Genomic DNA, 12561 nt, shown 5'->3' on the forward strand with positions numbered 1-12561 from the left:
TTCTCCTTCCTCAGTCATGCATCCTACAATGTGGATGTGATAGCTGGGACTCCAGCTGCCATCTTGTATCCTGAGGTGACCTTGAGGAAGGAAGCCACATTGTTGTAGAGCAAGATGATGAAATGAGCTTGCATAACAGAGAAATGCCTACCTCTAGTCTTACATGGGAGAGAATTAGCCTTTATGTATTTAACCCACTTCACTAATCAAATATTCTGAATATTCAAAAGTTCCTGACTGAAATCAGTCTGAGATGAGACTTTAGACCTTCAAATACTGTGAGACAATCAACAGGCCTGACTCATGCTTCAAATTTTCACTCTCATCCCCCAATTTCCCCTCTCTCAGGTATCTTATACCTTATGGTCTCACGATGGTTGACTTACCTCTATGTGTGTGTGTGTGTGTGTGTGTGTGTGTGTGTGTGTGTGTGTGTTTCCACTTTATTCCTACATATTCTTGCAGTTGGGGGAGCTGAAATATCAGCAACTTTTCTAATTCAAAAACACTAGGTTACCAGACCCAAAAGCAAAGACAGGGCAGAGGAAGAGGGCACAAGGAGAAAGATGCTTTGGAGTTACCGTAGCTAATATCTCATTGTTTGAATGAGTCATAGGTCTAAGAATATTGAACTGATCTTTAGAGATTCGAGCATTTGTTTTAGCTGGGCAGCTCTTAAAAAAGAGCGTTGAGCCCAAGAAGAGAGAGGAATGGAAGGCAGCATTGGACAGCAAGCAGTTTTTGGAAGCAGTTGTTCTTATAACGAAACCATTGTTCAGATTGTTAACTGGGCTGTGGTAGTGAAACATGTGCAAAGACGAGATTTGTTCATTAGACATCAGTTAAAACTCTTGTGCTGAAGATGGATCAAGGCACAGAGCATCATGCTCACCTTAAACAATTGAGAGGGAAATATGCTCTTTCCCTTGCTAATAGCCCAGTAATGAGCCTTGGTGGGTAGAGATATTGGAGGATGGCATGGGAGTGGGGGTGGTGTCTGGAGGATTGATGGAGGTAGCTGTGGGGATGGGGTGGGAAGAAGAATCTTGGGGACCCCTTTCCAGTATTACGTAAGTCAATAGGGCTTCTAGGGGCAGCAGTGCTCCTTGTGGATAGAAGATTTTCTCTACAGATAAACATGTGAATGTGATCAGCCTGTCTTCATCCCTCCCTACCCCCTCTTTCCCTCCCTTCTTTCCTTCCTTCCTTCCACCTAGACAACAAATATTTCCGAACCTCTACTCTGTGCCAGGCACTGTGCTACTAAGGATTCTGACTCATTACAGATTATTTTAGGATGGAGTAGGAAGGAGGGTGGAGTGCCACTGGGGGTAGTTGGAATCATAGATAAGAAGGCTAAGGCCCAGAGGGACAGTCAGAGGTACTCACATCCCACAGTGCATTTGCAATCTCTGTCCACCCAAAAGCCCACTGGACTGGCTGGGTGTGAAGTGGAGTGTATTCTATCTCTGTGTGGTCCTGGAGCCTCCAGCATCCAAGTTCCCTGGAGCTCTTACCATATATGCAGTGCCCAGGGTCCAACCCAGACCTGCAGAATCCCAATATCTAGGGATTGGGCCTGGGAACTTGTGTAGGCCACAGACTTCCCAGGTGAGCCTACTAGACCCTCGAGCTTGTGGAAGTTGGGCTTGGGCCATTGGATCAATTGAAATGGGCCTTACAGGGTCAGAGTCTGGAAATATACTTGGCCATAATTCCTGTGTCATGAGGAAAGGTAAAAGAAATGCAAAGCCTGCTCTAGGGCCAGCTTTGCCACTCACTGGCTAGGTGACCTTGGCTAGTTGCCCTCAGCCTACGGGTAATTATTTGAGCCAGACCCAGCAACAAACATCCCATCCCTTGATGCAGAATCATGACTGTGTCCAGGTATCCTGGATGCTCAGCTCAGGCACAAAGAGGTGATGTCATTAAAAACCTTTCTTATGAGTAATTCTTAAGAGATACCTCTTCAGAGTTGGAAGACATTCCATTTCTAACCCAGACTCTCCTGCCTTGTTGTCAGGGAGGTTCCTGGAAGCCTAGGAACGCAGAGTCCATCTTTCCCAGGAGCAGTCATGAAAATGTGTCCGTATCATCTCCAGGGCCCCCGAGGATGTCAGCCTGAAGCCCCAGGTTTGCAGGCCCTTCTGTTCAGCCTATTCAGCAGCTCACGCCCTTGTAGTAGAACAGTTGAGAATTGTCAGGAAGAGAGATGAGGGAGAATGAAAAGGGAGACAGAAGGGACCAGCTCTGGAAAAGTTTGCCAGAAAAGTTCCAGTCTCCCCAGTTTGCTGAGCTGGGAGGAGAGCCCTGAGTAAAAGCACTGTTGTAGATGGATTACAGTCTTGGAGGTGCTTTCTCATTATATGAGCCCTCACTATGTGACATGTAAAAAGCATAATATACTGTAATCTGGGGTAAAAAGCCAGCGAAGCACCGGCTGGATTCACTCTGGGAGCTATGGCTGCCCTCAGCATTCCTCATAAGCAGATTTTATGAGGAGAAGAGACCAGGTCGGGGTGCAGGAAGGCCTACGTGAAAATGCTGGGATTCCAGTGACTCTCTCCTCTCTTCCCACTTCCCCAAAGCAAAACTGCATCTCAAAGGGCCTCAGGTTCATGGGAAAGATCCCAGGCTCATTTGCTCGTTTCTTTTCCATTTTCCAATAAGTATTATGGGGCATCAACTACATGTCAGGTGTGCTGCTAAGTGCCAGCTACAAGAGCCCAAACTGATGTTCTGGCCTTCACACAGCTTCAGGCCACTGGGGAATCACAAATCACAGAAGTAAGTGAGAAATTAACAACGTAACAATACTGTGAGTGAAAGCTGCATGGTTCTGGGAAAATGCGTAGAGGGAGATTTGACCAAACAGGACAGAGATGTGCAGGCCTTGACCAAGAGGAGGGCGTGCGAGTGCCAGGGAGCAGCCACACAGAGGGAACAACATGTGCAGAGGCCTCTGGGCAGCTGGGAGGAGCTGAGGAAGGGCGCTGCGGGGCGGTGGGGGGGGGGGGCGGCCAGCAGGGTCCCCGCCCCTGCAGGGCTCTGGAAGCCCTAGGAGAGTGCCTCAGAGGAAGGGGAAGCCGATGTCACGCTCTAAGCAGAGGGTGCTGGATTCTCAGGTGGCCTCTGATTCTCCCAGGGTCTCATTGTGGGTCAGGGGAGCCTGGTCTGAAGCCCTGACTTCCTCCCTTTCACCTGCCACATCTAGGCAGACACCCAACTCCTGTCCATTCCACCTTAGAAATTGCTCCCAAGTGGACCATCCTTCCTGAGTCCACTGCCACTGCTGTGGTGGGAGTTCTAGCGTTCCTTTGCATGAACTGTTGCCGTCCTCCCAAGTCCTCCACTTGAGAGTCGTCCCTCTGCAATCCACCCTCCCCAGCGGCTTCCTTCCTAAAACACACACTCGGCCTCTCCCTGGCTTGTGCACCTCTGGTGCTTCCCAGAGACTAGAGGAGCAATCCCAGTCTCTTCAGAGCAGCCCTCAAGTCTCTGCTCTTTCTGACCTTACCGACCTGCTACCTTGTCTCCTTACTCTCCGGCGTCCCCCTCCCCTCCCTGTACCCCTGATGCTAGAGCTGCAGTTCAAGGAACTTCTCAGCCTTCCTCAAGCACACACATACCATCTCTACACTATTGCCTCTTCCTGGAATGCCCTTCCTTCTTTTTTACTGGAAACTCCATTTCCTTTGTCAGCACAGCAGTAGACATGTCACCTCCTCTGCCAGGACACCATCAACCACCACCCCCAACCCTAGCAGGAAAATTCGACCGCTGCAGGTCTTCCTCCCTGGCTAGGGAGGGCAAACCTCTCTTGAGGGCAAACACTCATACAGTACTGGCCCACAATGGATGCTCAAGAAATGATGAAAGGGAAGACCATATATTATATGATTCCATTTACATGAAATGTCCAGAACAGACAAACCATAGGAGATAGAGAATAGATTACTGATTGCCAGGGGATGGGGGGAGGAGGGAATTGGGAGATATGAGGTTTCTTTTTGGGGTAATGGAAATGTTCTGGAATTAGATAATGGTGATGGTTGCACAATATTGTGAATATACTAAAAACAACACTGAATTGTGCACTTTAAACTGGTTTAAATGGTGAATTTTATGGTCTCTGAATCTTCTCTCAACAAAAAAGTTTGGAAAAGAAATGATAAATGTATAACAAAACACTTTTTCTTATTTTCTAATTTCCTTTTGTCTCATATCCTTTCCCTATTCACTTCCCTAATGGCCAATATTTTAATTGAAATGAAGAATTTATCCAATCACCAATCATATCTGAATTATAATAAAATACCAATTGGCAGTGTTGGATCAATGGGGTTTGACTCTTTTGCGATGTGTCTTTTTCTTGCTCATGTAGAAACTTTGAAGGGGGAGAAGCTACCTGGTCTGTGTCATCTTCAATACATCCATTGCCCACTTTGCTAAAGACCAAACTTGGACTGGTATCAGTGAAACAAGTTATCATTCGGACTGTTTGTAGTTAGACTGTAACCAAAATAACTTTTCAAAGCCCTTCATGCCCATGAGCTCATTGGTTCATCATGAAAATCTTCTGGGGAGGAGTGTCCTTTTGATGGAGAGAGAAATCATGTGTCCTTCCTAGCTCGGGAGTGGCCAGAGTTGCTGAGCTGAGCTCTTCTGACCTGTTGGTCATTTCTGCTGCTGAGAGAGCAACAATGTGCTGAACATTTTTCTATGTGTGGGTTGTACTTGTTACTCTCGTACTTGTTATTTAAATTGTACTTGTTACTGTTGAGTAATAGCAGCCTCCTTGGGAACATCAGAAAACACTAGAAGGTATAAGATCGAAGATATCACTGCAGTCACTCCAGCAGAGAAAGACAGCAACAAACCCCAATTAATGAAGTTGCTTATGTTGACTCCACTGCAAACAATTGACTCAAATTCCCGTCTCCAGCCCCAAGAGACCTGAGACACACCATTAAGTGGAAATTACAGCAAACCTCCTTCACCCCAAGATGTCCCAAACACTCTTGTGATTACAGAATTCTCAGCTGAGAAACTTAAGACCTGCTTTACAAAAATGGATTGGGGACCAAGTTAATCTATGAAAACTTTGGAAATATTTTCCCATGGATTAATAAGGAAATCCTCACTTATATTACAAAAGAGAATTTCAACCATATTGCAGACAAAATATGTGACTAATTTGTTACAAGCTAACATTTTCTTGGCACATACTATATGCCAAGCACTATTCTAAATGCTTTAGATGTATTAATGCATTTAGTCCTCACAACGACCCTGTAAGATAGGTGTTCCTGTTGTCCCTGTTTTATAGATGGGGAAATTGAGGCACAGAGAAGTCAGGTAATTTGCCCACGGTTACACAACTAGCAGATGGCAGAGCTGGAGTTTGAACCCAGGCAGCCTGGCTCCAAAGTCTATCCAACAAGTGGAGTCCACAGGGCTGTGTGGTTAGTGGGACAGGCAATAAAAAAACATTTTGGCTGAAACATTCTCAGTGGAGGACACAACACACAGGAGTAAATCTACATTTAATAGGATCTCACTGGAGATTAATTTGTGATCGTAAATGCTTTCTGTCGTGCAGTTTGCTTTTTTCCACAGAGAGGGAACAATCTGCCTAGACTATTTTCATGTTTATGAACTGGCAGGTGGGCCAGGTTAAGGGCTTAGGAGCTGATGGGGAACAGAGTGAAGCTAAGTGGGCCGGGCAGTGAACGAGGTGAGGTCAGCCTCCTTTATCCAGCTCCCAGCCCCTCCATCCTACTGGGCACTCTCCTGACTATATTCTTCATGTGCCTCCTGTCCTTGCCTCCAGGACACTGGATTCCCTCCCATTTCAGAAAGACTGAAAATCACCTCCCTTGTCCTCTAGAGAGAAGTGCCCTGTTTCTTAGGCAGAGATGGTTAATTAAATTTTCAAGTAAGTAGACAGTGGCTTCCTTAGTTCCCTGACGTGGGGTCAGCACTAATTCTTTAAAAAGAACACTGTAGAAACTCAGCAAATTCTGAATATAAGTTGGATGCTTGCCTGACTTGGGCCCAGACAAAGGGCCTGGTACCCACCTTCTCCTTGCCCCCTCCTTACTTCCTGGGAAGCTCAGCAACTACAGCGTTCCTTCATCCAAGCACAGGATCTGAGGGCGGATGGGAAGTGGGGTCCCTGAGGTGGGTTATTCCCTGCTCCAGAGGATGGAAGCTTTCTGGAGTGAATGCCTGCAGCTGAGTATATTCCTTGGTCAATCATCACCAAGTCTACAGTGGGAGGTTCTAACAGTGTGTGCTAAACGAGTTCTGGAAAGGAAGATCCTGGCACGGGCCACAGTGGTTGCAGAAGGAGGTCCGTGAAAGGAGGACTTGGATCCTGTGTGAGACAAACGGCAGCCCCCAGGGAGGGAAGGGGCAGGAAGAAGATAGAGAACTCCTATTAGCTTGCTCTGGTGTAGCTAAGATTGTTAGGTGGTTGAAGAGATGATTCTGGAAAGGTCCACAGGGTCAGTGTGGCTGTGAGAGATACCGGCCATGTTTTCTAATCTGGAATCAGGACACATGGTCTGCTCCAAATGTGGCACTGGGACACATGACTGAAAATCAGGGCTGTGCCAGGGGACCTGAGGCCCGTAGTCAGGTCCACTTACACAGGAATTATTCCTCTTGTGCCGTGTCCTCCAAAAATGTCTCAGCAAGAGGAGAGAGGGATCAGGAATGAGAGAGACAGGAGAAGCCAGGCTCTCTGTGGTCCTAGAGTAGACATCGGTGGTTTCTGCCCACCCAGACTCCACCCAGACTGCCTTTGGAGAACACCTCCTCACTCTTCACAGTTCTCTGGTCTGGGGGTGGGGGTGCGTAGGCAGGTCCTGTGAAGCTCACCCCCACCCCTGCCACAGGGACGGGCTGAGACCCAGCCTGGCCAAGCAGCACACTCCATCCACCTGCTACAACAAATGAGCAGACAGATGAGACTTAGACCTGGGACTTTTGGTGGATCCTTTGGGGAAAGCAAAGTTCTCATTCAGTGGGGAACCTTAGCTCTATGGATCACGTCTGAGTGGAGGGTCCAGAAGCTAACACGTGGCCAAGCCTCCCAAGGAGGAAGCAGACTGAGAGATGGAGAGAAAGAGAGACTAAGTCCTGATGAGGTTCTATGAGTGCCTGCCTGGATTTTCTGATTACTCAAGCCCACAAATTGCTTTTTTAAACTTTTTTATGTAACCACTTTAAAATGAAGAAATCGGTGGTGTTGAGGATGCTCACGATGTTGTGCGACCACCACCTCTGTGTAGTTTCACTTCCAACACCCCAAAATAAAACCCCATACTCGGGCTTCCCTGGCGGCGCAGTGGTTGAGAGTCCGCCTGCCAATGCAGGGGACACGGGTTCGTGCCCCGGTACGGGAAGATCCCACATGCCGCGGAGCGGCTGGGCCCATGAGCCATGGCCGCTGAGCCTGTGCGTCCGGAGCCTGTGCTCCGCAACGGGAGAGGCCACAACAGTGAGAGGCCTGCATACCGCAAAAAAACAAAACAAAACAAAACCATACTCATTAAGCAGTTACGCCTTATTCCTCCTCCCCTCAACCCTAGCAAACACCAATCTACTTTCTGTTTCTGTGGATTTACCTACTCATCTAAATGGAATCATACTGGGAGTTCCCTGGCAGTCCAGTGGTTAGGACACTGTGCTTTCACTGCCATGGCCCCAAGTTCAGTCCCTGGTTAGGGAACTAAGATCCCACAAGCCGCAATCTGTGCAGCATGGCAAAAAAAAAAAAAAAAGGAATCACACTATGTGTGGCCTTCTGTGACTGGCTTCTTTCATTTGGAATAGTGTGTTTGAGGTTCATCCACATTATAGCTTGATTCAATACTTCATTCCTTTGTAAGGCTGAATAGTGTTCTGTTGTTTGGATGGACCACATTTTGTTTATCCATTCACCTGTTGAGGGACAGTTGGGTTGTTTCCACCTTTTGGCTGCTATGAGTAGCTCCACTACAAACATTCAGGTACAAGTATTTGTTTGAACACCTGTTTTTAATTCTTCTGGGTATATGCCTAGGAGTGGAATTGCTGGGTCATATGGTCTTCTATGTCTAACTTTTTGAGGAATGGCCAGACTCTGTCTCCACAGCGGCTGAACACAAATTCCTTTTTTATTGTCCTGCATGACTCAAAGAGACCAGCTGGATGCCAAGGCTGTGCCGTCACTGTCCCCAGGGCCTCCAGCAGGATAGTCCTCACTGGTTTGGAATTGTTCCTGGACTGGTGACTGCAATGGTGCAATCCAACACCCAGGAATGATCATAGCTAAGGAACTCCATCCCATTGCCCCTAAGGCCCCTAAGGAGCCGTGTCTCAGAACAGCCTTCCTCTTCCGCTGCTGGGAGAAGCACATCTGGGCAATGTCCCTCAGTCCATCTGTCCATGCTTTCTGCCTGGGCAGCCTCCCCCAGAGCAGTGCTGAGAGGTGGCAAGCTGGTTTGGGCTGAATTTCAGGTTGGGTCAAGGCTATAGGATGGTCTGTCTCTTCACAGACCCAGACCTTTGGGGCTGAGTTGGGCGAGGTAACAGCTGCCCACCCAGCATCATGGTGGGAATGCTGGCCTGGGTGACTGTGGAGAGAGCTGAACCCAGGGTGTCAGAGGAGGTCATTGAGAGGACATGACTGCTAGCTGGACCCGGGCAGTCAGAGTCTCCTCACTCCCTCCTCTGTCCTTGGAATGTACATTCTGCCCACCGTTCCCACAGTGGGAACTTTTCCAAGAATGCAGCCTTGAGAGAACAATGTGCTATTGAGACTAACTGAACCCAGTTAAAGCCTCTATATAAACTTTTAAGATTTTGGTGGGCAAGTGCAGAGATCTACTCATCTTGTGTCTATTGTAAGACAAGCCTCGTGTGTAAGTTCCCTTGCTTATTAAACCTGCCACCCACCAATCTGGAGTGGTCTGCCTTTTTCTTTGGTTTCTCCTTGCCCCCAGTTTCGATTTCACCCAGGAAGCTCCCAAGTTCGTGAACCAACACAGAGCCTGGACACTGAGCTTTATCTGCCACCCGCCCACTATGTGACCTTAAGCAAGTCCTTTTCTCTCTCTGGGTCTCAGCCTCTCAAGTGTCAAATGAGCTGGGTCAATTAAATGATCACACTGACTGTCTTGGGTCTGGGTGACTCCCACCCCGCCTTGCTCCCAAGTTTTCTCTTTCTCTCTGAATCTTCATAAAAGTCTAGGATTATTGCTAGGCAGCTAGCCGAAGTCACAGCAATAATCCAGACCTCCTGTTCTGGTGCCTTGTCCCTGCCCTCCATGTGTGCGTATTGGTTTCCTGGAGGACATTTGTTCTTAGCGCTGATGTTTTCCTGCGACTGTTACTCTGCAAGCAGCAGTCCCCCTGCAGAGGGTTGGTGAGCTGTGCTTCCCATAACTAGCCCCTAGTGAGGTCAGAACTCCCTGGGGCTGCGTGAGAAGGCAGCTCCCTTCTTAAATGCTGAGCCCAGAGTAACCAAGTCCAACCTCATCAACAGTGGCTTCTTAAGTGCCCCTTCCCATTCTCTGAGCAGTGTCTAGGGTGTCTCTCTGTTTGTCTGTTTCTCTTTCACACACAGACAAACAGCTGTCACCAACCCTGCCCTGCACATACCAGGTCTCCACTTGAGAATGCCTCTCTCTAATATTACTCTAGTTAAATGTTCACTCTGTTTTACAACATGGATAAGTGTACTTGGCACACCAAAAAAAAAAAAAAAAAAACCACAAAAGCTATAATAGACTTAACTGTTTGTTTCTATTGCTATCATAATAGTAATATTATTATTATTGCCTAAATCTTATAAATCCAATAGATACGAATGACAGCTTCCTAATTGTAGTTGCAAGACTATTTTCAACGCCTAAATATTTTTGAGTTTCCGTATAGGAAATCTAATGCTCTTAAACTGGTCTTTTAAATACGACAAGATAGAGGCCAATGCTTGGGCACCCTCTGTCTCTATGGGAGGGGGGCCAGAGTGTGGTCTGAGGAATGTTCTGTTCATATCATGAACCCCTGATTTTTCAAGAGCCAATAAATTGTTTTCTTGAAGGGTGGGTTTCGTGTGATTCCCGAGGCTTCATTGCCCTATCCCTTGATGTCCTCTCAAAGAGTAGAGGTTACAGAGGCTGTAGATGGGATAAGGGTCCTTGACCCTTATCAGGATCAGCAGCAAGGGGCCTTGGTAATGAAGGGAGGGGGAAGGTTGGCAAGGCCTTCGTAGAGATGGCCAGCACTGGGGCTTCTGCTCAGTACTGCTGATGTTGGCAATGGGATGCAGGTGATGGGTGAGGGCTGGGGTTGGCCGGGGGGTGGCGGGGTGACTAAGTGACCCTTAGGCTGTTCCCCATCCTGAGATCCCAGGCTATGTGAGAAAAGCTCTCTAGAACTGCAGCCCTTGAGGATTTTGTGCCATGTGGCTTCCTCCTGCTCTGGGAGGTACTCTCAGGCTCCTGTCTCTCAAGCCATCTGCATCTCCCCAGGCAGGGCAGGTGATGTACTGTTCCCCACAGCAGGCAGCCCAGGACAGGCACACACTGTTTAAAAATGGACTCGCTCTTGATTGATTCATTGATTGTGGGTAGCAGTGCCAGGAGTGGACATGTGAGCTGGAGACCCCTTATCCTTATCCCTCTGGTCCATGGCCCTCTGCCACACATCAGAGCAGGATAGAGGCACAGAGAGAGTGAGGCTGTGTGTGTGTGGTGATGGTGGGGGGATGTTTGGGGACATCCATCCATCCATCAATCCAATCAGATCAGTGCAGGCTCCTCCCTGGGCCCCTCCCTGCTCTCTGTCCCTCAGGCCATGGATAATACGGACTGGCAGGGCCAGTTGGATCTGTACTAAGGGGAAAGGGCTGGCAGAGCCCATCAGCCCCTTTCTTCTCATTTCTCCAGCGAGCCAGGGGTCTCTGCCCAGTGGAGAGCCCTCCGATCATGCCAGCCAGGAGTCTGTGTCGCCATTTTGCCTGGGTGAAATAGACAGCTTCCTATGTGGTATGAATTAAGACATGGAAAAGCCTCCAGTGCCACCTGAAATACATTTCTTTTTTGTGCCTGATCTCCTATCATTAGCAGTTCTCACCTTTGAGTTTTAATGGTTTAACTATTTATGGAAAGGGGAGAATGTTACACTTGAAGACCCTTCTCTTCTGCATTGTATTTCTCCTGTGAGAGAAGAGCCCTGGGGTGACACAAATCCCACTCCCCCACCAGGTCTGGGGGTGGAGGACCCTCAAGTCGGGTGGGTGTGTAGAAGACCAATGGTCTTAACTTCCCTATTTTACTGCGAGTGTCACAGCAGTGTCCGAAGGAGCGGACAGGCAGGGGCAAGGGGGAGGCTTGATGTGAGTGGCTGCTGTGAATTTCAGTTCAACTCAGTCTGGCTGGCTTACTGAATCAATGTTGGGAAAACACAGCACTCTCCTGGGAGGAGAGGTGTTTGGTATAAATAGAAGGTATTATCATTGTGAGGCAACTGGGGGATGTCATGTCGCTCAGTGCAGCTCAAGGCAGCTGTGAGAACCCCAGCTGTGGGCTGCAGGGCTGCCAGCCATCTGCTCTCATTTGCTTGTCCATAGAGAAAGGGCCCTTTCTCCATTCGAAGCTCACCCTCAGGGTGACCTCAGCAAATCTAGAGCCCTCTCTGAGCCCTTTTCCCCTTCTCTGCTGGGCACATTGAGCCACCTCCATTCTCAGGGGGCATTTGATGGGGTCCTAACCATGCCCATGAACGGACTATAACAAGGGATTACCACTCTCCACTCAAACTCTGAGCAAGCATTGTGCCTTTCCCCACACACCACCGTGCTCTTTATTTTTCTTATTTTTTTTAATCCTCAGGATTCTCTTTATTTTATTTAATTTTTAAATTTTTATATTTTTGGCTGCACCGCGCAGCACGTGGGATCTTATTTCCCCAACCAGGGATCCAACCAGCGCCCACTGCAGCGGAAGCGCGGAGTCCTAACCATTGGACAGCCAGGGAATTCCCGTGCTCTTTTTTTTTTTTTTTAATTAATTTTATTTTTGGCTGCGTTGGGTCTTCATTGCTGCGCGTGGGCTTTCTCTAGCTGCGGTGAGCGGGGGCTACTCTTCGTTGCGGAGCACAGGTTTTAGGTGCACAGGCTTCAGTAGTTGTGGCTCGCGGGTTCTAGAGCACAGGCTCAGTAGTTGTGGCGCACGGGCTTAGTTGCTCTGCGGCATGTGGGGTGTTCCTGGGCCAAGGCTCTAACCCGTGTCCCCTGCATTGGCAGGCGGATTCTTAACCACTGCTCCACCACGGAAGCCGCCCTGCTCTTTATTTTTAAGCAGTTTTATTGAGATATAATCTACACACCATACAACTCACCCATTTAAGTGTATAATTCAGTGATTTTAGTTTATTCACAGATATATACAGCCATCACCGCAATTTTAGAACATTTTCATCACCCCCAAAAAAAACCCTGTACCCCTTAACTATCGCCCCCCCATCACCCTGTCAACACCCCAAGCAGCAGCTCTCCTTTCTATCGCT

The sequence above is a fragment of the Mesoplodon densirostris genome, chromosome 14 (assembly GCF_025265405.1).
Source record: "Mesoplodon densirostris isolate mMesDen1 chromosome 14, mMesDen1 primary haplotype, whole genome shotgun sequence".
NCBI classification, from domain to species: Eukaryota; Metazoa; Chordata; class Mammalia; order Artiodactyla; family Ziphiidae; genus Mesoplodon; species Mesoplodon densirostris.